The sequence below is a fragment of the Schistocerca piceifrons genome, chromosome 4 (genome assembly GCF_021461385.2).
Source record: "Schistocerca piceifrons isolate TAMUIC-IGC-003096 chromosome 4, iqSchPice1.1, whole genome shotgun sequence".
Classification (NCBI taxonomy): Eukaryota; Metazoa; Arthropoda; class Insecta; order Orthoptera; family Acrididae; genus Schistocerca; species Schistocerca piceifrons.
In genome coordinates this window covers 120,682,573-120,708,954 of record NC_060141.1, presented here as the reverse complement: position 1 = coordinate 120,708,954, position 26,382 = coordinate 120,682,573, and the positions used below count along the sequence as shown (strand labels likewise).

Below are 26,382 nucleotides of genomic sequence, written 5' to 3'. Positions count from 1 at the left end.
GTCATTGGATCGCGACCGACTCGAGCAGCAATGTCGCGATACGATAATCCGCAATCCCGATAGGCTACAATCCGACCTTTATCAAAGTCGGAAACGTGATGGTACGCATTTCTCCTCCATACATGAGGCATCACAGCAACGTTTCAACAGGCAATGCCGGTCAACTGCTGTTTTTGTATGAGAAATCGGTTGGAAACTTTCCTCATGTCAGCACGTTGTAGGTGTCGCCACCGGTGCCAACCTTGTCTGAATGGTCTGAAAAGCTAATCATTTGCATATGACAGCAGCTTCTTCCTGTCGGTTAAATTTCACGTCTGTTGCACATCATCTTCGTGGTTTAGAATTTTTATTGGCGAGTAGTGTAGTCTGCCGTCAGCTTATCACAGTTCGGTAATAGATGTCCCAACGCCGTCGACTAAACTGTTAGAAATGCTGTCTTCTCTCAGCATCAACTGCCAAAATACTCTTTAACATGCGTTTCTGCATTTAGTAATAGGTATCAAGTTCCTTCCCATGCTGGACGCCGTAAGTTATGTCTTTCCCACAAATAAATATATTTTACTTTAATAAAATGCACCTTGAGGCTTGTATTTAAAGGATAATTAATTCTTTTGGGTTAGTTTAAGCTTAAGATTCAATTAACTCATTGACTTAGGTGCCAGGCTGGCTGCTGTAAGTCAATTAAAAGTGCTAAAGTGCGCATACAATTCTGAAAGAGAAAATGTCGGGATAGTGGTACAGAAATGTAGGGTACGTGGCAAAGAAGAATTAAAGTTGCCAAGAACTTCTATTGAACCATCTGAAAAGAGCGTAAACAGCATGATATAATATTTTCCTGAATTACTAACTTGGGTAAAAAAATTTTTTATCTGATGCTCTGACAGCAACGACCTCCCACGACATTTTGCTTGTGTAAAACTAAATACAAATGCTACATAGGATTACCAGTCCTTTTCTACAGTGGGACGAAGATTGAGAAAAGCAGTGGACTGCTACCAGACTTGCCCGACAGCGAGATGATAGAGGGTGGAAAGTCCACCCTCAGGACCGAGCAACAGTGGCAAAGATTACATCTACGTCTACGTGATTAATCTGCTATTCACAATAAAGTGCCTGGCAGAGTGTTCAATGAACCACCTTCAAGCTGTCTCTCTACCGTTCCACTCTCGAACAGCGCGCGTGTAACACGAGCACATAAATTTTTCTGTGCGAGCCCTGATTTCTCTTATTTTATCGTGATAATCATTTCTTCCTATGTAGGTGGGTGCCAATGGAATGTTTCCGCCAACGGAGGAGGAAAATGGAGATTGAAATTTCATGAGAAGATCCTGTCGCAACGGAAAACGCCTTTGATTTAATGATTGCCACTCCAATTCACCTATCCTGTCTGTGGCACTATCTCATCTATTTCGCGATAATACAAAACGAGCTGCCCTTCTTTGTACTTTTTCGATGTCATCCGTCAGTCCTACCTGATGCGGATCCCACACCGCATAGCAATACTCCAGAATAGGACGGACAAGCGTGGTGTAACCAGTCTCTTTAGCAGAACTGTTGCACCTTCTAAGTGTTCTGCCAATGAATCGCAGTCTTTGGTTTGCTCTACCCATGACACTATATATGTGATCGCTCCAATTTAGGGTATTTGTAATTGTAATCCCTAAGCATTTAGCTGAATTTACAGCCTTAAGATTTGTGTGACTTACCGCATAATCGAAATTTAGTGGATTTCTTTTAATACTCGTATGAATAACTTCACACTTTTCTTTACTCAGGGTCAATTTCCGCTTTTCGCGCCATACAGATACCTTATCTATATCATTTTGCAATTCGTTTTCGTCATCCGATGGCTTTACAAGACGTTAAACGACAGCATCATATGCAAACAATCTAAGACGGCTACTCAGATTGTCTCCTATGTCGTTAATATAGAACATGAACAATAGAGGGCCTATTTACAAGACGGTAAATGACAGCATCATATGCAAACAATCTAAGACGGCTACTCAGATTGTCTCCTATGTTGTTAATATAGAACAGGAACAATAGAGGGCCTATAACACTTCCTTGACAGATGTGAAAATTACCGAAGTATCAGTTTAAGAAGCCATGGCTGCAAAATACTAACACTAATTCTTTACAGACGAATGGAAAAACTGGTAGAAGCCGGCCTCGGGGAAGATCAGTTTGGATTCCGCAGAAATGTTGGACCACGTGAGGCAATACTGACCCTACGACTTGTCTTAGAAAACAGAGTAAGGAAAGGCAAACCTACGTTTCTAGCATTTGTAGACTTAGAGAAAGCTTTTGACAATGTTGACTGGAATACTCTCTTCCATAGTCTGAAGGTGGCAGGGGTCAAATACAGGGAGCGAAAGGCTATTTACAATTTGCACAGAAAGCAGATGGCACTTATAAGAGTTGAAGGGCATGAAAGGGAAGCAGTGGTTGGGAAGGGAGTGAGACTGGGTTGTAGCCTATCCCCGATGTTGTTCAATCTGTATATTGAGCAAGCAGTAAAGGAGACAAAAGAAAAATTCGGAGTAGGAATTAAAATTTCATGGAGAAGAAATAAAAACTTTGAGGTTCGGCGACGACATTGTAATTCTGTCAGAGACAGCAAAGGACTTGAAAGAGCAGTTGAACGGAATGGACAGTGTCTTGAAAGGAGGATATAAGTTGAACATCAACAAAAGCAAAACGAGGATAATGGAATGTAGTCGGATTAAATCGGGTGATGCTGAGGGTATTAGATTAGGAAATGAGACGCTTAAAGCAGTAAATGAGTTTTGATATTTGGGGAGCAAAATAACTGATAATGGTCGAAGTAGAGAGGATATAAAATGTAGATTGGCAATGGCAAGGAAAGCGTTTCTGAAGAAGAGAAATTTGTTAACATCGAGTATTGATTCAGGTGTCAGGAAGTCGTTTCTGAAAGTATTTGTATGGAGCGTAGCCATGTATGGAAGCGAAACATGGACGATAACTAGTTTGGACAAGAAGAGATTAGAAGCTTTCGAAACGTTGTGCTACAGAAGAATGCTGAAGATTAGATGGGTAGATCACATAAGTAATGAGGAGGTATTCAATAGAATTAGGGAGAAGAGAAATTTGTGGCACACCTTGACTGGAAGAAGGGATCGGTTGGTAGGACATGTTCTGAGGCATCAAGGGATCACCAATTTAGTTTTGGAGGTCTGTGTGGAGGGTAAGAATCGTAGAGGGTAACCAAGAGATGAATACACTAAGCAGATGCAGAAGGATGTAGGTTGCAGTAGGTACTGGGAGATGAAGAAGCTTGCACAGGATGGAGTAGCATGGAGAGTTGCATCAAACCAGTCTCTGGACTGAAGACCACAACAATAACAACAACAACACGACTTTTCGTCTATTACTACGAACTGTGACTTTTCTGACAGGAAATCACGAATCCAGTCGCACAACTGAGGCGATATTCCATAGGCACGGAGTTTGGTTAGGAGGCCCATGTGAGGAACTGTGTCGAAAGCTTTCTGGAAACCTAAAAATATCGAATCAATCTGACATTCCATGTCGATACCACTCGTTACTTCGTGAGTATAAAGAGCTAGTTGTGTTTCACAAGAACGATATTTTCTGAATCCATGTTGACTATGTGTCAATAAATTGTTTTCTTCGTGGTAATTCATAATGTTCGAACGCAGTATATTTTCCAAAACCCTATTGAAAATTGACATTAGTGTGATATGGACCTACTTTCCTTTTTGGGTATTAGTGTGACTTGAGCAATTTTCCTGTCTTTAGGTACGGATCTTTCTGTGAGCGAACGGTTGTATATAATTGCTAAATATGGAGCTATTGTATCGACATACTCTGAAAGAAACCTGACTCGTATACAATCTGGACCGGAGGTCTTGGCTTTATTAAATGATTTAAGCTGCTTTGCCACACCGAGGATATCTAATTCTATGTTTCTCATCTTGGCAGATTTTCTTGATTGGAATTCAGTAAAATTTACATCGTCTTCTTTGGACAAGGAGTTTCGGAAAACCGTGTTTAATAACTTTGCAATAGTGGCACTTTCATCAGTGACATCACCGTTGTTATCGCGCACTGAAGGTATTGATTGCGTCTTGCCACTGGTGTGCTTTATATATGACCAGAATCTCTTTGGGTTCTCTGCCAGATTCCGAGACAGATTTTCGTTGTGGAAATTATTAAAAGCATCTCGCATTGAAGTACGCGCTGTATTTCGAACTTCTGCAAAACATTGCCAATTTTGGGGATTTTGGATTTTTTTTAAATTTGGGGTGCTTTTTTCGTTGCTTCAGCAACAGCGATCTGACCCGTTTTGTGTACTGTGGGGTATCAGTACCATCACTTATTAATTTATGTGGTATATATCTCTCAATTGTCGTCGATACTATCTCTTTGAAATCATTCCATATCTTTTCTACGCTTACATGATCAGATCGGAAGGAGTGAAGACTGTCTCTTAAAAAGGCGTTAAGAGCATTTTTTCTGCTTTTTTTAGATGGATATACTTTGGGTTTCTTTTTGACGGTTGTCGGTGTCACGGTATTCAGCCTAGCAACAAATGCTTTGTGGCCCCTAATGCCTGTATTCGTCACGATACTCCCTATTTGTCCAGGATTATTTGTTGCTAAGAGGTCACGTATATTATTGCAATCGTTTACGCTTCGAGTGGGCTCATGAACTAATTGTTCAATATAATTTTCTGAGAAAGCATTCAGTACAATTTCGGATGACGTTTTATGCCTGCCGCTGGCTTTAAACGTACAGTTTTTCCACCATGTCGAGGGTATATTGAAGTCACCATCGACTATAATTGTATGAGTGGGATACCTATTTGAAATGAGACTCAAGTTTTCTTTGAACTGTTCAGCAACTATGTCTTCTACGTAGGGGAGGTGGGGGTGGGGTCGGTAAAACGATCCAATTAATAGTTTAGTCCGATTGTCAAGTACAACTTCTACCCATACTATTTCGCAGGAACTATCTACTCCAATTTCACTACAAGGTAAACTACTTCTGACAGAAATAAATACTCCACCACCAACTTTATTTAATTTATCCTTTCTGAATACTGTTAGGTCGTTTGAAAAAATTTCAGCTGAACTTATTTCCTGCTTTAGCCAGCTATCTGTACCTATAGCTATTTGAGCGTCAGTGCTTTCTAATAGGGTTTGGAGCTTTGGTTCTTTCCCAGCACAGTTACGACAATTTACAACTACAATATCGATCGTTTCTACAATTACCTTACTGTGTTTTAACTGCCCCCTTTTAGACGGGCACCCTTTCTGTAGTTTCCTGAGACCCTCTAACCTAAAAAACGGCCTACTTCCTTCCACACAGTCCCTGTTATCCGTGTAGTCGCATCCTGTGCGTATTGGACTCCTGACCTATTAAGTGGAACCCAGAAACCCACCACCCGATGTCGCAAGTCAAGGAATCTGCAGCCTACACGGTCAGAGAACAGCCTGCGCCTCTGATTCAGACCCTCCACTCGACTCTGCACCAAAGGACCACAGTCGGTTCTATCGATGATGCTAAAGTTAGTGAGATCCGCCTTCATCTCGCAAGCAAGTCTGGAAGACTCCACCATTTCCGCTAGCTGCCCGAAACTAGAGAGAATCTCCTCCGATTCAAAGCGACACTCGTCATTGGTAACGACATGAGCCACCACCTGCAGTTGGCTGCACCCTCTACGCTTCATGGCATCCGGAAGCACCCTTTCCACATCCGAAATGACTGCTCCCGGTATGCACACGGAGTGCGCACTGGCTTCATTTCCCTTCGCCAGACCTTTCGAGCTGAGAAGCTTCCTCTAGAACAGGGTGGACGACTGCATTCGGCTTAGAGACTTCGTCAGTCACAGATAACGTCCGAAACCTGTTCGTCAAATGAAACTGGGAGGCCCTATGTTCGGTCTCTCGGCAAGTCTTTCGCTGCCTGCCAGACTTTGGAATGGTCTCCCACTCGACCACGATGAGGGGTCAGCCTCAGTGTAGGCAGTACCCGGGTCGGCCACAGCAGTGGACCGATCAGAGGACATGTGGGAGGTGTTCAACGTCTGTCGCATCCCTACGTCCAACACCCACAGTGATGCCCCTTGGCAGCAGCCTCAAGCTGTGTGATGGAAGCCAACACAGCCTGGAGCTGTGAGTGAAGGGTCACCAACTCAGCTCGCATCTCTTCACTGCAATCACAGTTCCTGTCCATTACTGAAGTCACTCCTGTTTGAAGCTTGTAAAAATATGTAACAAACAAACCATGTACTCGGCTTATTAGCAGCAGGAACTCAAAGTGCTCTCTCACTGATGGTCTAACAATCTCAAAAGGTGCAGCAGCCAGTGAGGCACAACGAAAACTCCAACAGAACAATATCATGTGTCCAAGCATTTCTCTCCAGCATTCCAGTCGAACAGTACCTTATCGCCCAGTCTCTTCCACCGAGGCTGCAACTGAATGGAAATATTTCCCAAAGTATTCTTCTTCCTTTCCTTTCTTTTCTAGCGGTTTGTTTTCATTGGTTCATCCATTGTATGATCTCCATCTATTGGTATGAGATGTTACAAACTCATGGCTTGCTGTAGGTCGTCTTATTGTGACTTTCTTCATCCACCAAACAATTTCCCCTAGAAACAAGAAACAGTCGGAATTTTCATTTTGTCTGCCACGTGCTTCTGGGCACAGAAAAGTTGAATTATTTCTACGAAGGACAAATTCCCATCGACTGGTTATTGTCCAGTAACACATTAGGTGTGTGTGATCCAGCTTGCCACAGTCGTTCTCCGTGGCTTAGGTGGATATGCAAAGCCGGACGTCAACAAACAGCTAACAGCAGGTTTCCAGGTATATCTCTTCTTGTCTTAACTGTATACCTTTCTTTCCCACGAACTGCAGTTGTGGCTGGAATCGTAAACAGGACCTCAATCAGTGATTGTAATCAACTCACAACCAAATATAATCATCTGATATTAAATCACTTCACTCTTAAATTTAGTACCACACATAGACATTTCTGTCATGGGAAGACTACAGAGCCAACAAACTATTTAGTTTTTGAATCAGCAACTTTGCGCTGCATGCGTTATTGGAGTTTTTATGTTTTACCCTTTAACAGTGTTACATTCGTGCTAAATTTATTTGCAGCGTCATCAGACATATTACACTCGCGCTAAATTTATTTGCAGCGTCATCAAACAATTTGTTTAGAGGTCACTAACAACCTATTTATAGTAAATAATATTATAGACTCTCGCAAATTTACGTTTAGGAACTGAGAGATTGACTAGCTACTGACTGTAAACAGTTACATCGATTGCAGTGGTGTTTAAGATTAGAGGGATTTCTACAATACGCTTATATTTCACATACAACTCAAGCACATAAAATATAAAATACGCTGAGTTAGTGTCTTTTTATGTGTTCCTCTTCAGTTCTCTCTGCCTTGTAATTTAGTTAATTACATATACTACAGACCATTTGAACCATTCTTTTATCGATATGATGTGGAACGAGTCAGTTTAGTGATATTTATACATCATTAGTGCTGTTAACATTAATGAACCACCAAAACGCCAAGTTCGACAATATTCCTGGATGCATTGCATATATACGAGAACACGTCCAGCATAGTGAAACATACCCGTTTTGGTGGCCCAGGTGTTACGATGTAGGGAGGCATTATGTTGCAATGGCGTACTGACATCCAAATCTTTGAACGTGGTACATTCACCTGTCGAAGTCATTGTTACACTGTGCTACTTCCACATTTGTGTCTTTTCAGGTTCTGACTTCAGTTTTATGGATGACAATGTGGGAGCGTATCGAACAGTGCAGGTGGAGGGGCTCTTGGAATGAGAGGATGATCGGCGAATGGACTGGCCTACCCGTTCCCCCATTTTAAATCCCATTGGGCACGTTTGGGATACGTTCAGGAGATATACTACAGTACGTTCATATTGACCAATGACATCCAGCAGCTGTCAACCACGTTGGCGGAAGAATAGAAAGCCTTACCACAAGATCTTCTTTCCAGCCCTGTAGCCAGAAAGTGAGCACGTTGCAGAACATGCACTGCCTTTCGTGGTGATCACATCCGCGATTAAAGAACATGTCCCACCATTTGTAATGTGCAGGGGACCATCATCAATTTCCGTGTCTTCAGTGTAATTATTGTCTTTGTACAAGTGTGTCTTTTCTGTTGGTCTTATTGGATATTCCTTCCATTTCCCTTCTGTACTACAATGTAGCAGATCCTTCTATGTACAATCCAAGTTTTATAGAGTGTTCTTACTTGACGGTGACACACCATGCGAAAGTTGCTTTCATCCTAACATTCCACAATTGTGTGTAGAAGGAAAAGGAGTGGACTCAAAACTGAACCCTGTGGGACTCCTTTCGTGATTTCTCCTTAGTCACTAAAATTTTATCTCCTTAGGGTATTATTTGACTTATTCGGTGCAACTTTTTGCACCCTGTTTGTTAAGTGTGATTCAAAGGCAATCAATTCCATAAAGCTTAAGTTTTTCTATGAGAGTAACGCAATCTACGCATTCAAATGCCTTGAAAAGATCGCAATAAATACAGACTGATGACACTTTATTATTTAAGGCTTGTAATATTTGGTGAGTGAATGAATAAATAGCGTTCTCATTCGAGAAACCCTTTTGGAATTCAATCCGTTGTATACTAAGCAAATTGTTTCTATTTAAATATGAGACTACATTAATTTTTCGAATATTTGGAAAATGGCGCCAGAGAGGAACTGGAGTCTTTCTTGTCACCTTTCCTATAAAGAGGTTCGACGATTGCGTGTCTTAAAATGTCTAGAAAAATTTTCTGTGACAGTATATTTAATTAAGAACGTTATTAAGTTAGAACAACCTATCAGAACTCAGTCAGAAATTCCTTCAGCATCATTAGGGGTTTTATTTTTTAGAACTTTTACAATGTTGGTGCTGCTAGTAGTTTTGTGGAATGACATTATTAATGTATTCTCTTCCTTTCTCAATTCTGTCATTTAATCTCACTTTTGCTGCGACATTTAAAAATGATTGTTAAAAATGTTTTCAGCTTGTGAATTATCAGTCATACATTTTCTATTAGTTTGATAGTTATGGAAACTTGTACACTGACTGGTTATCCCGACTCCTGTTTCACACAATCCCACACAGTTTTAATCTTATTATCTGCATTATTAATTTCGTCTGCCCCTGGTAGCTGAATGTTCAGTGTGACGGACTATCAATCAGCTCAGCCCAGTTTCGATTCCCGGCTGGGTCGAGGAATTTACTCCGCCCATGGACTGGGTGTTGTGCTGTCCTTATCATTATCCTCATCGACTGCAGGTTGCCAAAGTGGCGTCAAATTGAAAGACCAGCACCCGGCGAACGGTCTGCCCAACGGGAGACCCCAACCATACGATTAAATTAAAACAAATTCTTAATTTCGGTGCAGGACACTCATATTTCTGCACATTTTAGTGACTTTCCTTAAAATATTACAGTAGTATTCTTAGCATGCAAGTAATGTCGTATCTTGACGTAGTGTGTCCTTCTTATAGCTTTCCCTTGTCATGTAACATGCGATTTTAATCCCTTCGGTTACCCATGGCTTACTTATTTTTTAATCGGCTTTCTAGATAACTTTTAAGGTCACTTACTTTCAGATATAAATTTATTACGGAATACATTTAATTTCACATTAGCATCTCATGCCAATCTCTTTTAACTTATTCTTAAAACATTGTACCTAGTTCTCATTAATAATCAACAGTGATTTGTATGACCATGTCTGAGCTGTAAGGCGCTACGTTGTTTATTTCTATTAATTTCGTATCATGATCAGAGAGTCCGTTAACAATTTGACACATTTTAATTGAATTAGTGAGCACTGCCAATAAAAATGTTATCAGCCAGGGTCTTACTATCTTGCTGTACGCGAGTTAGAAAATTCTCTACTGAAATCAGAATTAACTAAAAAAATAGTCAGATTGAACTAAACAAATTCCTATCAGAATCTTTAAGAGATCTCCATAAACTGCTAATTGTTTCTTCTCATCTAACAGGTAACTCAATAATGCATTCGATTTCTTATAAATATACGAGTGTAATCCCAAAAGCAAGGTCTCTTATTTTTTTATAAGTACATAAACCTGTTTATTTCTACCATGGTTTACATCAGTTTACAGCTTGAACATTTAGCTATTTTTCGACATAATCAGCATTTCTGTCGATGCATTTTTGTAGACTCTGTGGCAGTTTTTGTATGCCCATGTCATAACATCTCGCCGCCATGCTGGTCAGAAAGTTATGAACCTCTTCTTTCACCTCGTCGTCGGAGCTGAATCGCTGGGAGCATAATTAACGCTGACAGGTACTGTGAGATTCTGAAAAAACTCAAACGGGCAATTCAGAACCGGAGAAGAGGAATGTTGAAAAAGGGCGCACACATTCTCCATGACAACGCTCGCCCACACATCGCTCGGCAAACCTTGGCTCTCCTGCAACAGTTTTAGTGGAACATAATCATCCACCCAGCCTTTAGTCCTGACTTGGGGCCCAGTTCCCTTTGGCCGGAAAGCGATTCAGCTCCGACGACGAGGTGAAAGAAGAGCATGGCGGCGAGCTGGTATGACATGGGCTACAAAAACTGCCACAGCGTCTACAAAAATGCATCGACAGAAATGGTGATTATGTCGAAAAATAGCTAAATGTTCAAGCTGTAAACTGATGTAAACCATTGCAGAAACAGACAGGTCAATGTACTTATAAAACCGTAGGAGATCTTACTTTTGGGGTTACCCTCGTATGAAAGTTCTACAGAGATGATCTGTAGACTGTTACAATTATAAGAAATGTATAGTAAATATGTACACAATCTACCAGTGCCTTATGAATGAACACGCGTTGCTCCCCATGAGGTTGTGAAGGGGCGTACGGACACGGACAGTGTGTTGTTTGACCTTCCTCGCCAAGTCCGGTAACTCCGTGTCATTAGGCTGTGTTACAGGGATTCCGAATTCTGCGGTCAGAGTGAAGCTTTCACCAAATAAAATTTCTGCTAAGAATGCTTTTTAGTCTTCTCTGTAGGCCGATAGGCCGATCGAGCCCCTAAGAAGCACGCTAGCCAGTGCTTCCGTCCACTGAGTCCACTGACCTTTGTGGCACATGAATGCCGCCTTAATGGTGCAGTGCCAATGCCTTGCGGGACTTTTGCTCTGAAGACAGTGAGGCATTGTCCTAAACCAGTGCTTCCCAACTTTTCTGAGACAATTATCCCTGAGCGTAATCAGATACTAGTTAGTAACCCTAGCCTCCACCATCCCTCGGCCCACCATCAAAACATTAGTTTCTAACTAAGCATTGGACTGAGAAAGAATTTTCTTCGAATACTCTTATTTTTAAAATGGCGAAAGATAAACGATATTTAGTGTTTTATTAAGCGAACAACCAACAAGTCAATGAGACAAGTGCTATTACTTATTTCTACAACCTTCATTTTATTTTATTTATAAAGCATTTTGAGATGAATCGCGATTGCTACCAGTAACTGTATCTCAGGAAAGAAATCTAACTATCCACACTGAATGCAGACGGTCGTTGCAAAACCTGCTTCCTCTATATCTCACCTACACCTAACAACAGTTGTTTCACCCCACCCTACACCGCTATTCAAAATGAAGTTAACAAGTGTGCACTATAATTACTGTCCGTAAATCATTTGATTCCTAGTGCGTCGTTAAGCCCCTGGTTCCGATGTACACTACTGGCCATTAAAATTGCTACACCACGAAGATGACGTGCTTCAGACATGAAAATTAACCGACAGGAAGAAGACGCTGTGATATGCAAATGATTAACTTTTCAGAACATTCGCACAAGGTTGGCGCCGGTGGCGACACCTACAACGTGCTGACATGAGGAAAGTTTCCAACCGATTTCTCATACACAAACAGCAGTTGACCGGCGTTGCCTGGTGAAACATTGTTGTAATGCCTCGTGTAAGGAGAAGAAATGCTTACCATCACATTTCCGACGTTGATAAAGGTCGGATTGTAGCCTATCGCGATTGCGGTTTATCGTGTCGTGACATCGCTGCTCGCGTTGGTCGAGATCCAATGACTGTTGGCAGAATATGGAATCGATGGGTTCTGGAGGGTAATACGGAACGCCGTGCTGGATCCCAATGGCCTCGTACCACTAGCAATCGAGATGACAGGCATCTTATCCGTATGGCTGTAACGGTTCGTGCAGCCACGTCTCGATCCCTGAGTCAACAGATGGGGACTTTTGCGAGACAACAACCATCTGCACGAATAGTTCGACGAAGTTTGCAGTAGCACGGACTATCAACTCGGAGTCCATGGCTGCGGTTACCCTTGACGCTGCATCACAGACAGGAGCGCCTGAGATGGTGTACCCAACGACGAACCTGGGTGCACGAATGGCAAAACGTCAATTTTTTTCGGATGAATCCAGGTTCTGTTTACAGCCTCATGATGGTCACATCCGTGTTTGGCGACATCGCGTTGAACGCGCATTGGAAGCGTGTATTCGTCATCGCCATACTGGCGTATCAGCCTGTGTAATGGTATGGGGTGCCATTGGTTACACGTCTCGGTCACCTCTTGTCCGCATTGACGGCACTTTGAACAGTGGATGTTACATTTCAGATATGTTACGACCCGTAGCTCTACCCTTCATTCGATCCCTGCAAAACCCTACATTTCAGCAGGATAATGCACGACCGCAAGTTGCAGGTCCTGTACGGGCTTTCCTGGATGCAGAAAATGTTCGACTGCTGCCCTGGCCAGCACATTCTCCAGATCTGTCACCAATTGAAAACGTCTGGTCAATGGTGGCAGAGCAAATGGCTCGTCACAATACGCCTGTCAGTACTCTTGATGAACTGTGGTATCGTGTTGAAGCTGCATGGGCAGCTGTACCTATACACGCCATCCAAGGTCTGTTTGACGCAATGCCCAGGCGTATCAAGGCCGTTATTACGGCCAGAGGTGATTGTTCTGGGTACTGATTTCTCAGGATCTGTGCACCCAAATTGCGTGAAAATGTAATCACATATCAGTTCTAGTATAATATATTTGTCCAATGAATACCCGTTTATCATATGTATTTCTTCTTGGTGTAGCAGTTTTAATGGCCAGTAGTGTATATACACTCCTGGAAATGGAAAAAAGAACACATTGACACCGGTGTGTCAGACCCACCATACTTGCTCCGGACACTGCGAGAGGGCTGTACAAGCAATGATCACACGCACGGCACAGCGGACACACCAGGAACCGCGGTGTTGGCCGTCGAATGGCGCTAGCTGCGTAGCATTTGTGCACCGCCGCCGTCAGTGTCAGCCTGTTTGCCGTGGCATACGGAGCTCCATCGCAGTCTTTAACACTGGTAGCATGCCGCGACAGCGTGGACGTGAACCGTATGTGCAGTTGACGGACTTTGAGCGAGGGCGTATAGTGGGCATGCGGGAGGCCGGGTGGACGTACCGCCGAATTGCTCAACACGTGGGGCGTGAGGTCTCCACAGTACATCGATGTTGTCGCCAGTGGTCGGCGGAAGGTGCACGTGCCCGTCGACCTGGGACCGGACCGCAGCGACGCACGGATGCACGCCAAGACCGTAGGATCCTACGCAGTGCCGTAGGGGACCGCACCGCCACTTCCCAGAAAATTAGGGACACTGTTGCTCCTGGGGTGTCGGCGAGGACCATTCGCAACCGTCTCCATGAAGCTGGGCTACGGTCCCGCACACCGTTAGGCCGTCTTCCGCTCACGCCCCAACATCGTGCAGTCCGCCTCCAGTGGTGTCGCGACAGGCGTGAATGGAGGGACGAATGGAGACGTGTCGTCTTCAGCGATGAGAGTCGCTTCTGCCTTGGTGCCAATGATGGTCGTATGCGTGTTTGGCGCCGTGCAGGTGAGCGCCACAATCAGGACTGCATACGACCGAGGCACACAGGGCCAACACCCGGCATCATGTTGTGGGGAGCGATCTCCCACACTGGCCGTACACCACTGGTGATCGTCGAGGGGACACTGAATAGTGCACGGTACATCCAAACCGTCATCGAACCCATCGTTCTACCATTCCTAGACCGGCAAGGGAACTTGCTGTTCCAACAGGACAATGCACGTCCGCATGTATCCCGTGCCACCCAACGTGCTCTAGAAGGTGTAAGTCAACTACCCTGGCCAGCAAGATCTCCGGATCTGTCCCCCATTGAGCATGTTTGGGACTGGATGAAGCGTCGTCTCACGCGGTCTGCACGTCCAGCACGAACGCTGGTCCAACTGAGGCGCCAGGTGGAAATGGCATGGCAAGCCGTTCCACAGGACTACATCCAGCATCTCTACGATCGTCTCCATGGGAGAATAGCAGCCTGCATTGCTGCGAAAGGTGGATATACGCTGTACTAGTGCCGACATTGTGCATGCTCTGTTGCCTTTGTCTATGTGCCTGTGGTTCTGTCAGTGTGATCATGTGATGTATCTGACCCCAGGAATGTGTCAATAAAGTTTCCCCTTCCTGGGACAATGAATTCACGGTGTTCTTATTTCAATTTCCAGGAGTGTATATAGCAGAAGATCAATTTTCGATTAAATCAGCCTTGTACTCAGCTAAATATTTGATTTAATCTTTTTTGACCGTGTTCGTATTTTGTTACGCACAGTGTAAGCCACAACTAAATTTTTGAAGTATTCAGACAATCAATTAGCAGATTAGAACGTCGAAAGACCCTGCCCGCAGCAAAAGCACTTGCAGCTGTCCTGGTGGAAAATTAACTTCATCGAAAATTATCAGTGACAAAGCTCTCTGGCATGGGCAGCGCCGTGAAAGCACTGACCGAAAAAAATCGCAACATCAAAATGCAATTGATGTAGAACGCTGACATTTTGCGAATACTTCTGTCTAGGAAAGATATTTAAGAGATTAACACTGCAAAGTCCCAGGTTAATGTAAGTGCTAGATAAACTAATGTAACTGTGAAATGCTGGTACATTCTCGGGACCACCGTTGCCAGCAATCATGTACAGTGGCTTCATTCCTGCCAAGTCTTTCTGCAATATCGCAGAAGGAACATCCGGCTTCTCGTAGCACTATTAGACGACCTCGTTCAAACTCAGTGAGCCGTTGATAATGGCGTCTTTGTCGCCTTAAATGCATTGTTGACTAGCATCAACTCACCACAATCAATCTCAAAGGTAGCTAACACTCACGAACGTTACAGCGCGTATTTAAAGCAAACCTGACTTGCATCCTCATAGTACCGCTACTAGAGCATGCGACCGGTGCGAAATTAGTGTAGAACACGCCTATCAACTTCCGTTTATCTGCCACAACTGCTACTTGATGTTTCGATTTTTTCCCCATCAGTCTAATTTCTGGGTGAAATGTCAGATATGCGTAAATCATCAGTCCCAAACTATCTTCTATTCTTCACAGTAATTATCAATCAACAGTTAGAGTAACTTTCTGCTTGGTATTGTAAACAAGCAATCTCCGTCTGCTTATGGAATGATAAGCTGAACGTTTAATTTCGATTTCTTGCGGACTTTGTTACACACAAATGTGTAAGAGCTCTTGACAGTAAGACGTGAATCAGCATGCTGATCGTTATTTCATTACATTTTAGTCAGCTAACACAATGGTATTCATTTATTTTTCAAATAGTAATTCAATTGAGGGCAAACAGCGGCAACAGTTGCCGGCAAGAACGTCTCCTTCGCACTGGCTGTCGGTCAGTGTGTGGCACGGGTTGTCGGCTTATTACGTCTGGCAGCAGCGACGAAGATACTACCATCGGCGCACTGCGACACTCTTCCCCATGACTTGACGCGAACAGAAATAAACATTTATGTATAGACATTATCAGAACAACACATTTGAATAAGAAAATATAATCGGAATGCAATAACTTGATTGTTAACGTACGATTACCTTATCTTCTCACATGCACACATTAGGGCGGTAAGATTCCTGAAATAACTGCCGCTGATATCCGTTAACCACACTGGCCTCCCAATATCTGTCAGGTCAGAAGTAAGAGGACTTCTAATTGCTAACACTTTGTGGCTGACCACTGCCAGAAAAAATAACGATACTGTTAATATTGTTGATAATACACTACTGGCCATTAAAATTGCTACACCAAGAAGAAATGCAGATGATAAACGGGTATTCATTGGACAAATATATTATACTAGAACTGACATGTGATTACATTTTCACGCAATTTGGGTGCACAGATCCTGAGAAATCAATACCCAGAACAACCACCTCTGGCCGTAATAACGGCCTTGATACGCCTGGGCATTGAGTCAAACAGAGCTTGGATGGCGTGTACAGGTACAGCTGCCCATGCAGCGTCAACACGATACCACAGTTCATCAAGAGTAGTGACTGGCGTATTGTGACGAGCCAGTTGCTCGGCCACCATTGACCAGACTTTTTCAGTTGGTGAGAGATCTGGAGAATGTGCTGGCCAGGGCAGCAGTCGAACATTTTCTGTATCCAGAAAGGACCTGCAACATGCGGTCGTGCATTATCCTGCTGAAATGTAGGGTTTCGCAGGGATCGAATGAAGGGTAGAGCCACGGGACGTAACACATCTGAAATGTAACGTCCACTGTTCAAAGTGCCGTCAGTGCGAACAAGAGGTGACTGAGACATGTAACCAATGGCACCCCATACCATCACGCTGGGTGATACTCCAGTATGGCGAAGACGAATACACGCTTCTAATGTGCGTTCACCGCGATGTCGCCAAATACTGATGTGACCATCATGATGCTGTAAACAGAACCTGGATTCATCCGAAAAAATGACGTTTTGTGATACGTGCACCCAGGTTCGTCGTTGAGTACACCATCGCAGGCGCTCCTGTCTGTGATGCAGCGTCAACGGTAACCGCAGCCATGGTCTCCGATAGTCCATGCTGCTGCGAACGTCGTCGAACGGTTCGTGCAGATGGTTGTTATCTTGCGAACATCCCCATCTGTTGACCAGGGATCGAGACGTGGCTGCACGATCCGTTGCAGCCATGCGGATAAGATGCCTGTCATCTCGACTGCTAGTGACACGAGGCCGTTGGGATCCATCACGTCGTTCCGTATTACCCTCCTGAACCCACCGATTCCATATTCTGCTAACAGTCATTGGATCGCGACCAACGCGAGCAGCAATGTCGCGATACGATAAACCGCAATCGCGATAGGCTACAATCCGACCTTTATCAAGGTCGGAAACGTGATGGTACGCATTTCTCCTACTTACACGAGGCATCACAACAACGTTTCACCAGGCAACGCCGGTCTGCTGCTGTTTGTGTATGAGAAATCGGTTGGAAATATTTCCTCATGTCAGCACGTTGTAGGTGTCGCCACCGGCGCCAACCTTGTGTGAATGCTCTGAAAAGTTAATCATTTGCATATCACAGCGTCTTCTTCCTGTCGGTTAATTTTCATGTCTGAAGCACGTCATCTTCGTGGTGTAGCAATTTTAATGGCCAGTAGTGTGATAATAACACTGTGTGGCCTCTGCGGCAGTGTAGCAGGCATTGTACAGCTACTGCTGTGTCGTGCAGTCAATTAGTTCGTGTATCTGTCGGTGTATCTGGTCCGGTGAGGGAACTACCTGCAATCTGCAGAAGGCACTTTCATGAGATATTTTAGCATATGCAATGAATACCATCTCAATATTACTGTCACAGATGCGTGGTAGAAAGTATAAAGTATACGTGTATTGGGTGCACTATGTGAGGAAGATGTTCATACATCTATTTCAAAAGCTGTAACCTCCACCTTCCCGGGCTCGATTCCCGCCGGGGTCAGCGATTTTCTCTGCCTCGTGATGACTGGGTGTTGTGTGATGTCCTTAGGTTAGTTAGGTTTAAGTAGTTCTAAGTTCTAGGGTACTGATGATCATAGATGTTAAGTCCCATAGTGCTCAGAGCCATTTGAACCATTTTTGAAACCTCCACCACAAGGAGTCGTGCATTAATGCTAATATTTGAAAATAACATACAAATATTGACAGCTTACGTAATCAATATTACAGTATGCAATACTGAAAAGCGTAATGATATTTTAAAAATAATTTAGTTTAGTGAGACCGAAACAGAATCGAAACTTTTCGTTTTTACCTCTCAAAAAATTTTATTTTGCACTTCATGGCGTACGTATGCCAAGGATGGGAACCTCTGTCCTAATTCATTGGACAACACGCTGTTTGCACAGTTCAGAGAACTATTATTTTGATTCGAACTGGCGCCATTGTTCTGTGGGAATGACTGTAGGAGAATTGAACCGCACTATCCAAACTTACAGAAGTGCCTTAACTGTACTTTCTGCTGTCATATCCAGCAAAGGCTTCGCCGCTACCATGTTGGTGATAGGATGTAACGTTAGTAGTTAGACTCGGATAGGTTTCCCACGAGGTCGAGATGTACGTGTTGCAAACGTCCCTTCGGTATCATTTATCTGCCACGTATGGGGAATGCGAGACGCGCGACCATGCTGCGCTGGCAGCTGATGCACGTATGTGTCCATGTTTTGTAGTCAGCTTTCACGTTACGTCAGACGAAACGTTCTGTGACCATCTTGCTGGTTTACATTAAATGCATTCGCACTTGCGAATTTGGACAGGGTGCTTAAAAAAAAGTTTCGAATACTCTGAGAGGTGGTAGTACTCATTGAAACAAGAAAAATAAGTCCATTGAACATGGGTCCGGAAACGCGTACTTCCCAAAATAAACGGGTGTGTATAGGAGGGGCTGCGCGACGCTTGGTTGCGGATATTAACGAAGCCGTTGCATTTGCCCTCCGTCAAATGCGTCGGTAGTGTATTATGATGTACACTACTGACCATTAAAATTGTTACACCGCGATGATGACGTGCTATAGACGCGAAATTTAACCGACAGGAAGAAGATGCCGTGATATGCAAATGATTAGCTTTTCAGAGCATTCACACAAGGTGGGCGCCGGTGGCGACACCTACAACGTGCTGACATGAGGAAAGGTTCCAACCGATTTCTCATACACAAACAGCAATTGACCGGCTTTGCCTGGTGAAACGTTGTTGTGATGCCTCGTGTAAGGAGAAGAAATGCTTACCATCACGTTTCCGACTTTGATGAAGGTCGGATTGTAGCCTATCGCGATTGCGGTTTATCGTATCGCGCAATTGCTGCTTGCGTTGGTCGAGTTCCAAAGTCTGTTAACAGAAGATAGAATCGGTGGGTTCAGGAAGGTAATACGGAACGCCGCGCTGGATCCCAACGGACTCGTATCACTAGCTGTCGAGATGACAGGCATCTTAATCTGCATGGCTGTAACGGATCGTGCAGCCACGTCTCGATCCCTGAGTCAACAGATGGGGACGTTCGCTCGGACACCATGGCTGCGGTTACCGTTGACGCTGCATCACAGACACGAGCGCCGGCGATGGTGTACCCAACGACGAACCTGGGTGCACGAATGACAAAACATCATTTTTTCGGATGAATCCAAGTTCTGTTTACAGCATCATGATGGTCGCGTCCGTGTTTGGCGACATCGCCGTGAATACACATTGGAAGCGTGTATTCGTCATCACCATACTGGTGTATCACCTGGCGTGATGGTATGGGGTGCCATTGGTTACACTTCTCGGTCACCTCTCGTTCGCATTGACGGCACTCTGAACAGTGGACGTTACATTTCAGATGTGTTACGACCCGTGGCTCTACCCTTCATTCGATCCCTGCGATACCCTACATTTCAGCAGGATAATGCACGACCGCATGTTGCAGGTCCTGTACGGTCCTTTCTGGATACAGAAAATGTTCGACTGCTGCCCTGGCCAGCACATTCCCCAGATCTCTCACCAATTGAAAACGTCTCGTCAATGGTGGCCGAGCAACTGGCTCGTCACAATACGCCAGTCACTACTCTTGATGAACTATGGTATCGTGTTGAAGCTGCTTGGGCAGCTGTACCTGTACACGCCATCCAAGCTCTGTTTGACTCAATGCCCAGGCGTATCGAGGCTGTTATTAGGCCAGAGGTGGTTGTTCTGGGTAGTGATTTCTCAGTTTCTATGCACCCAAATTGCGTGAAAATGTAATCACATGTCAGTTCTAGTATATTTGTCCAATGAATACCCGTTTATCATCTGCATTTCTTCTTGGTGTTGCAATTTTAATGGGCAGTAGCGTATTATTCCCAGTACTCTACTTACGATTGGGTGGTCTGCAGTCAGCTATGTGGTTCGAGTGGTGTTGTAGGCTACGTAAGTATTCGTCGCCTTTGTGGGCCTTATTGTACAGTATTGTCAACCCTGGGTATGTATCATGGTGTTTTACCTTCTTCCAAACGCGGATTCACTTACGTGTTTACTGTTATTGCGTTGTTTGTACGTACAAATGATGTAGTACATTTACATTTCCTCTGTTCCACCATTTGTTAGCTATGGGAGCCTACCGCTCGATTAGTGAAATGGCGGATATGATTTTCTGTTACGTTAGCCTGCGAGCTCATACCGTCTACGCTGAAAAGTATCCACAGTGCAGAGTGCCTTCTGATAAGCTGTTTAGCAGGCTTTTCCAGCGTCTGAGGACACAGGTACCGTTGCGCCTCGGAAGACTGGCAGTGGAAGGCGCCGCACAGTCATGGAGGAGCCCGACATGGAGAAGCATGTGCTACGCTCGGTGGAAGAAACCCCAGGGACCAGTGTGCGAAGATTAGCAACACCAAAAGGCATGTCTCACTCTCTTATCTGAGGATGCTTCATGGACAATTGCGGTATCCATGTCATCTACAGCGCATTCAGCAACTAAGGCCGCAGCCGGCCGCTGTGGCCTAGCGACTCTAGGAGCTTCGGTCCGGAACCGTGCTGCTGATACGGTCGCAGGTTCGAATCCTGCCTCGGGCATGGGTGTGTTTGATGTCCTTAGGTTAGTTGGGTTTAAGTAGCTCTAAGTCTAGGGGACTGATAACCCCAATTGTTAAGTTCCATAGTGCTTAGAGCCATTTGAACCATTTGAACTAAGACCACAGGACCATTGTGGCAGTCGGCGGTGATGGCAATGGCTGTTGCAGAAGTGCCGCAAGTCCACTGTCCACATCCAAGATTTTATTTACCGATGACGCAGGTTTAAGAAGAGACGGAGTTGAGAATTTCCTTAACCAGCGTGTATTGGCAGATGTAAATCCCCAAACATTTGACGAAAGGGGGCAACACCAATTCTTAATCAACGTATGGGCAGGCGTACTTGGCGGTAGATTAATAGGGCCATACGTGCTACTACGAAGTTGAACTGCGGCGTGCTATCTGGGCTTCCTCATTAATGTATTGCCTACCTTGCTGGAGACTGTACCACTGCAGCAAAGAATACAAATGTGGTTCATACATGATGGCGCACCAGCACACTCGTCAATATGTGCGCAAACATCTGACGCAGACATTTCAGGGCTGCTGGATTGGCCCGGGGGCCCCATATCTTGGTCTGCTCGTTCCCCAGACCTTAATCCCGTTTGGTTATAGGGACACTTGAAGGAACTGGTCTACGCCACGTCAATTAATCATGTGCGGACGCTACAAGGTCGCGCCTTCAATGCGTTCAGCAGATACAGTAACAACCGTGTAAACTTCAAAGGGTGTGTCATTCCTTACGCCACAGGACAGAGGGGTGCATTGTCATGAATGGACTCCACGTTGAACACCTTCTGTAAACTCATGTTCATCGCAGAAAGTATGCATTTCTGGATCCATGTTTATTGGACTTACGTCACAAAGTACGCACTTGCGCACCCATGATTATTGGACTTATTTTTCTTGTTTCGGTGAGTGCTACCACGTCTATATATATTCGACACCTTTTATTGAATACCCTGTAAAATGGAATGATTACAATGAAAATTTGTGCTTGACCGGGACTCGAAACTGGAATTCTCACTTATCGCAAGCAGTCGCCTTACCATTAGGCTATCCGAGCACGACTCAGCTCACGGGAAGACCCAAATTTTCATATGTTGTCAGCCATGTGTGTACAGCCTGCACTCGTGTATTCACTTGTATATTCCTGTAAGGGGGAGACTTTTTTTTTATTATTGAAGGTAGCTCGCCCGGTGTCAGAGGATAAATACAATCCTGCAGTGCCTTTGTTATTCAGAAATACGATGCAATACAAAACGAGCTGCCCTTCTGTGCGAAGTCCTCCTTCAATCCCATCTGTTAAGGATCCCATACTGTATAGGAATACTCTAGCACAGGACGGACAAGCGTAATACAGGCTGTCTCTTTAGTAGGCCTGTTGGAGTTTCTGATTTTTCTGCCAATAAAACAGATTTCCTTCCCCACAACAGTATCTGTATGATCGTCCAAATTTAAGTTGTTCGTAATTGTAATTCATAGGTATTTATTTGAACTGACAGTCTTTACATTTGTGTGATTTATCGGTCCAGATATCTCTCCAGACAGTTCAAGATTCGACTGTACATAACCCTGATCCAGTCTGTTGTTCTATATGGCTGTGAGACATGGAGCATCCGGAAACAGGACTTCCATAAGCTCCTTGTTTTTGAGAGGAAAGTGCTTCGGAAGATCTTCGGTCCGGTTCTGGATGCAGATACACGGGAATGGAGGATCAGGTACAACCAAGAGCTTGAGGAACTATACTAGCAGCCCAACATAGCAGGAACTGTCAAAGCCAAACCAATGCAGTGGGCCAGCCATGTGGCCCGGATGGGGGATCACAGATGGCCCCGGAAGCTCCTGGATTTCACACCTACAGGAAAGAGACCGCCAGGGAGACCCAAGAAGCGTTGGAGGGATGGACTCCATGAAGATTTAAACCAAGTGCCAATAGATGTGAAAGGGTGGCGGATAGCAGCAATGGACAGAATAAGTGGAGGAGAAAACTTGTAGATGCGTGCGGTCCACTGGGCCTGATCTCGTAGTAGTAGTAGTAGTAGTAGTAGTAGTAGTAGTAACTGAAATTTAACGAATTTCTTTTCGTGTTCGAGTAGATGATCTCAGTTTTTCCTTATTCAGAGGCAATTGTCACTTTTCGCACCGTTCAGATATCGTGTCTAAGTCATTCTGTAATTGGTTTTGATCTTCTGGTGACTACTTAATGGTAAATTATAGCATCATTTGCAAACAATATCAAGTGAACTGCTCAGATTATCTCCTAAATCATTTATATGGATTAGGAACAGCAGAGGGCCTATGTAACACTTCCTTGGGAACGCCAGATATCATTTCTGTTTTTCTAGAATCTAGTGGCACAACTGAAGTTATAATCAATGTGCACGCAATTTAACTGCAAGTTTCTTGTGAGGAACGGTGGCAAAATCCGCCTGTAACTCTAGAAATATGGAATCAACTTGAGACTCCCTGTCGATAGCACTCATTACTTCGATTCACAACAACTACATTTTCTGAATCTGTGCTATGTGTCAATAGACCGTTACCTTCGAGGTAACGCATAATGTTCGAATACAGAATATGTTCCAAAAATCCTACTGCAAATCGACGTCAGTGATGTCTGTCCGTAATTCATCGGATTACTCCTATTTCCTTTCTATATTACTGGTGTTACCTGTGCAACTTTCCAGCCTTTCGGTACGGTATCGTTTCTAAGTAGGAGCTGTTGTCTCAGCATACTCGGAAAGGAACCTAATCATTATACTACCTGAACCGAAATACTTGCCTTTATGACGTAATTTAAGCCACTTCGCTACACCTAGCATATCTACTTCTAAGTAACTCATTTTGGTAGCTGTTCTTTATTCTAATTCTGGAATATTTACTTCGTCTTCTTCGGTGGATGAATTTCGGAAAACTGTCTTTAATAACTCCTCTTTAGCGGCGCTGCGATCGTTACTATTACCATTGGTATTGCACAACGAAGGTATTAATTGTTACTTAATGCTGATTTACTTTACATTCGACCAGAATCCCTTTGAATTTTCTATCAGATTTCGATACAGTTTCTTTGTGGAAACTACTAGAAGCATCTTGCACTGAAGTCAGCGCTAAGTTTCGAGCTTCAGTAAAACATCGCCAATTTATGATTATTGTGTACTTTTAAATTGGTCACCTTTTTTCGTTGCTTCTTAAACAATGTTCTGACCTATTTTCTGTGCCATGGGGGATCGCACCATATTTTATTAATTTATTCAGTATAAATCTCTCAATTGTCGCTGATAAAATTACTTTGAATTTAAGCCACATCTGGTCTACACTTTGTGGTGTAACATGTCGATTCTGCGGAAAAAGATGTTCCACTTCTAATCACTTAGGAAAACGAAGGCTGTTCGAGACAAGCAAGACGTTGTTTAGGTAGTGGAACATCACACTGTGTGCGCTCCGTCTTGTAGTGCATACTGACACAAAAGAAGTCATAATGAACCATATCGACAGGGCACGACGGCGAATGCGCTTCTCCACCTGCAGTGGAGGCCTACTTATGCTCTGGGGTCGCGACTTTGCAGTGCCTTGGAAGTCGTGGAGAAAAGGGCGCCGGTGATAATTCAAACGCGAGAACAAATGAAAAATAAACGAGAACTGTGGTGGTGGTGGCTAGTGTTTAACGTCCCGTCGACAACGAGGTCATTAGAGACGGAGCGCAAGCTCGGGTTAGGGAAGGATTGGGAAGGAAATCGGACGTGCCCTTTCAAAGGAACCATCCCGGCATTTGCCTGAAACGATTTAGGGAAATCACGGAAAACCTAAATCGGGATGGCAGGAGACGGGATTGAACCGTCGTCCTCCCGAATGCGAGTCCAGTGTGCTAACCACTGCGCCACCTCGCTCGGTAAACGAGAACTCTTGGTCATGCTGTAATGTCAACTGAGTACAGCACTAAGAGTTATGATTTATTGTGAGCTATAAGTTATGAGCGATCTGTGTCATCCACAACTGTGAATACAATTGTGCAGGGTAAACATTGCGCTTATAATACAGAAAACTGATGACATTATTTTAGTAGCCTGAATGTATCGGAGCTCTTTTTCAGCACCCGCCCGCTACTATAGGTGAAGAAATCGCAGGTCATAGTCGATGGCACTGCGTAGCAAGTCCACTATAGAAAATAACTTCGAGAACGGCGACCGCAAGATGCTTGTAATGTGAAAGTTGGCATACACGTCAGCAGGGGGATGCATCTTAAACCCAAAACTGTCTCCCTGCAACACTCCATCTTGGCCTCTAGTGCAAGACGCTATTTAGAGGTCTTAAAAGACGAGAGCTCTAATAATAACAACAAGAATTCTCAAGGCTTTCGATGAAAATAACGGCCGAAGATACGACGTTGTCCAGAACAACCCAAGTTGACAACTGAGACAATAAACGGGCACACGAAGTGGTGTTATCTAAACTAATTCCAATAGTTAAGAAGAAATTGGTTTAATCTGGTTAAGATCGAAGAAGTGCTAACTGATATTGCAGTATCGGCCGCCATCCAATCGGCCGCACTTTCAAATACGCGCGCCGTCAGTTACGCCACCGCGTTTCCTACAACCGCCACTGTGGGGCGGGGGCGCTACCACGAACGATTACGCCGCTGCCAATGAGATGCAAGCATCCCCTCTCCGAAGCTCCAGTGGCGGGTGCATATTAGTGCACTGACCCCATTTTGTGCGTTCGCCAGCTGAATAACGTTTACAGACTTTCGCAGTGCCTAGGATTTGCCATCTTCTGAATAACCATTGTATTGAAGGGCGACAGATTTATAAATATTTTGTATTCGTATGTATTTCTGCATTCAAATCTGCTGTTAGAAACTGACGCAGCAAATACAGCAACAAATTTTTGTATTGTTTTTACTATTTGATATTAGATGCGGAATAAATAATATCTAAAGTCTCTGTTCATGAACGCCATCTGTTCTTCGCTCCTATATCCACTGAAGAATCATACAGCGTGCAAAGGATGTTATGGTCTTGAGTCCAGAGACTGTTTTGATGCAGCTCTCCATGCTACTCTATTCTGTGCAAGCTTCTTCATCTCTTAGTAACTACTGTAACCTACATCCTTCTGAATATGTTTAGTGTATTCATGCCTTGGTCTCCCTCTATGATTTTTACCCTCTGTGTTTCCCACCAATATTAAATTTATCATACCTTGATGCCTCAGAACGTGTCCTACCAACCGACCCCTTCTTGTAGTCAAGTTGTGTCACAAATTCCTCTTCTCTCCAGTTCTATTCAGTACCCAGTCTAAATTTTATATCCTCTCTACTTCGACCATCATCAGTTATTTTGCTCCCCAAATAGCAAAACTCATCTACATTTCATCTTATGTCCTCCTTTCAAGATACTGTCCATTCCGTTCAGCTGCTCGCTCTTCCCGGTCCTTTGCT

The 26,382-nt window shown here is 44.0% G+C and overlaps 1 non-coding gene across 1 annotated transcript; it reads right to left on the bottom strand.

The window, feature by feature from the left end:
* Positions 1 to 24,762: 24,762 nt before the first annotated feature.
* On the bottom strand, positions 24,763 to 24,835 carry Trnaa-cgc. Its single transcript has one exon. It is a non-coding gene; the product is annotated as a tRNA-Ala (tRNA).
* Positions 24,836 to 26,382: the final 1,547 nt, after the last annotated feature.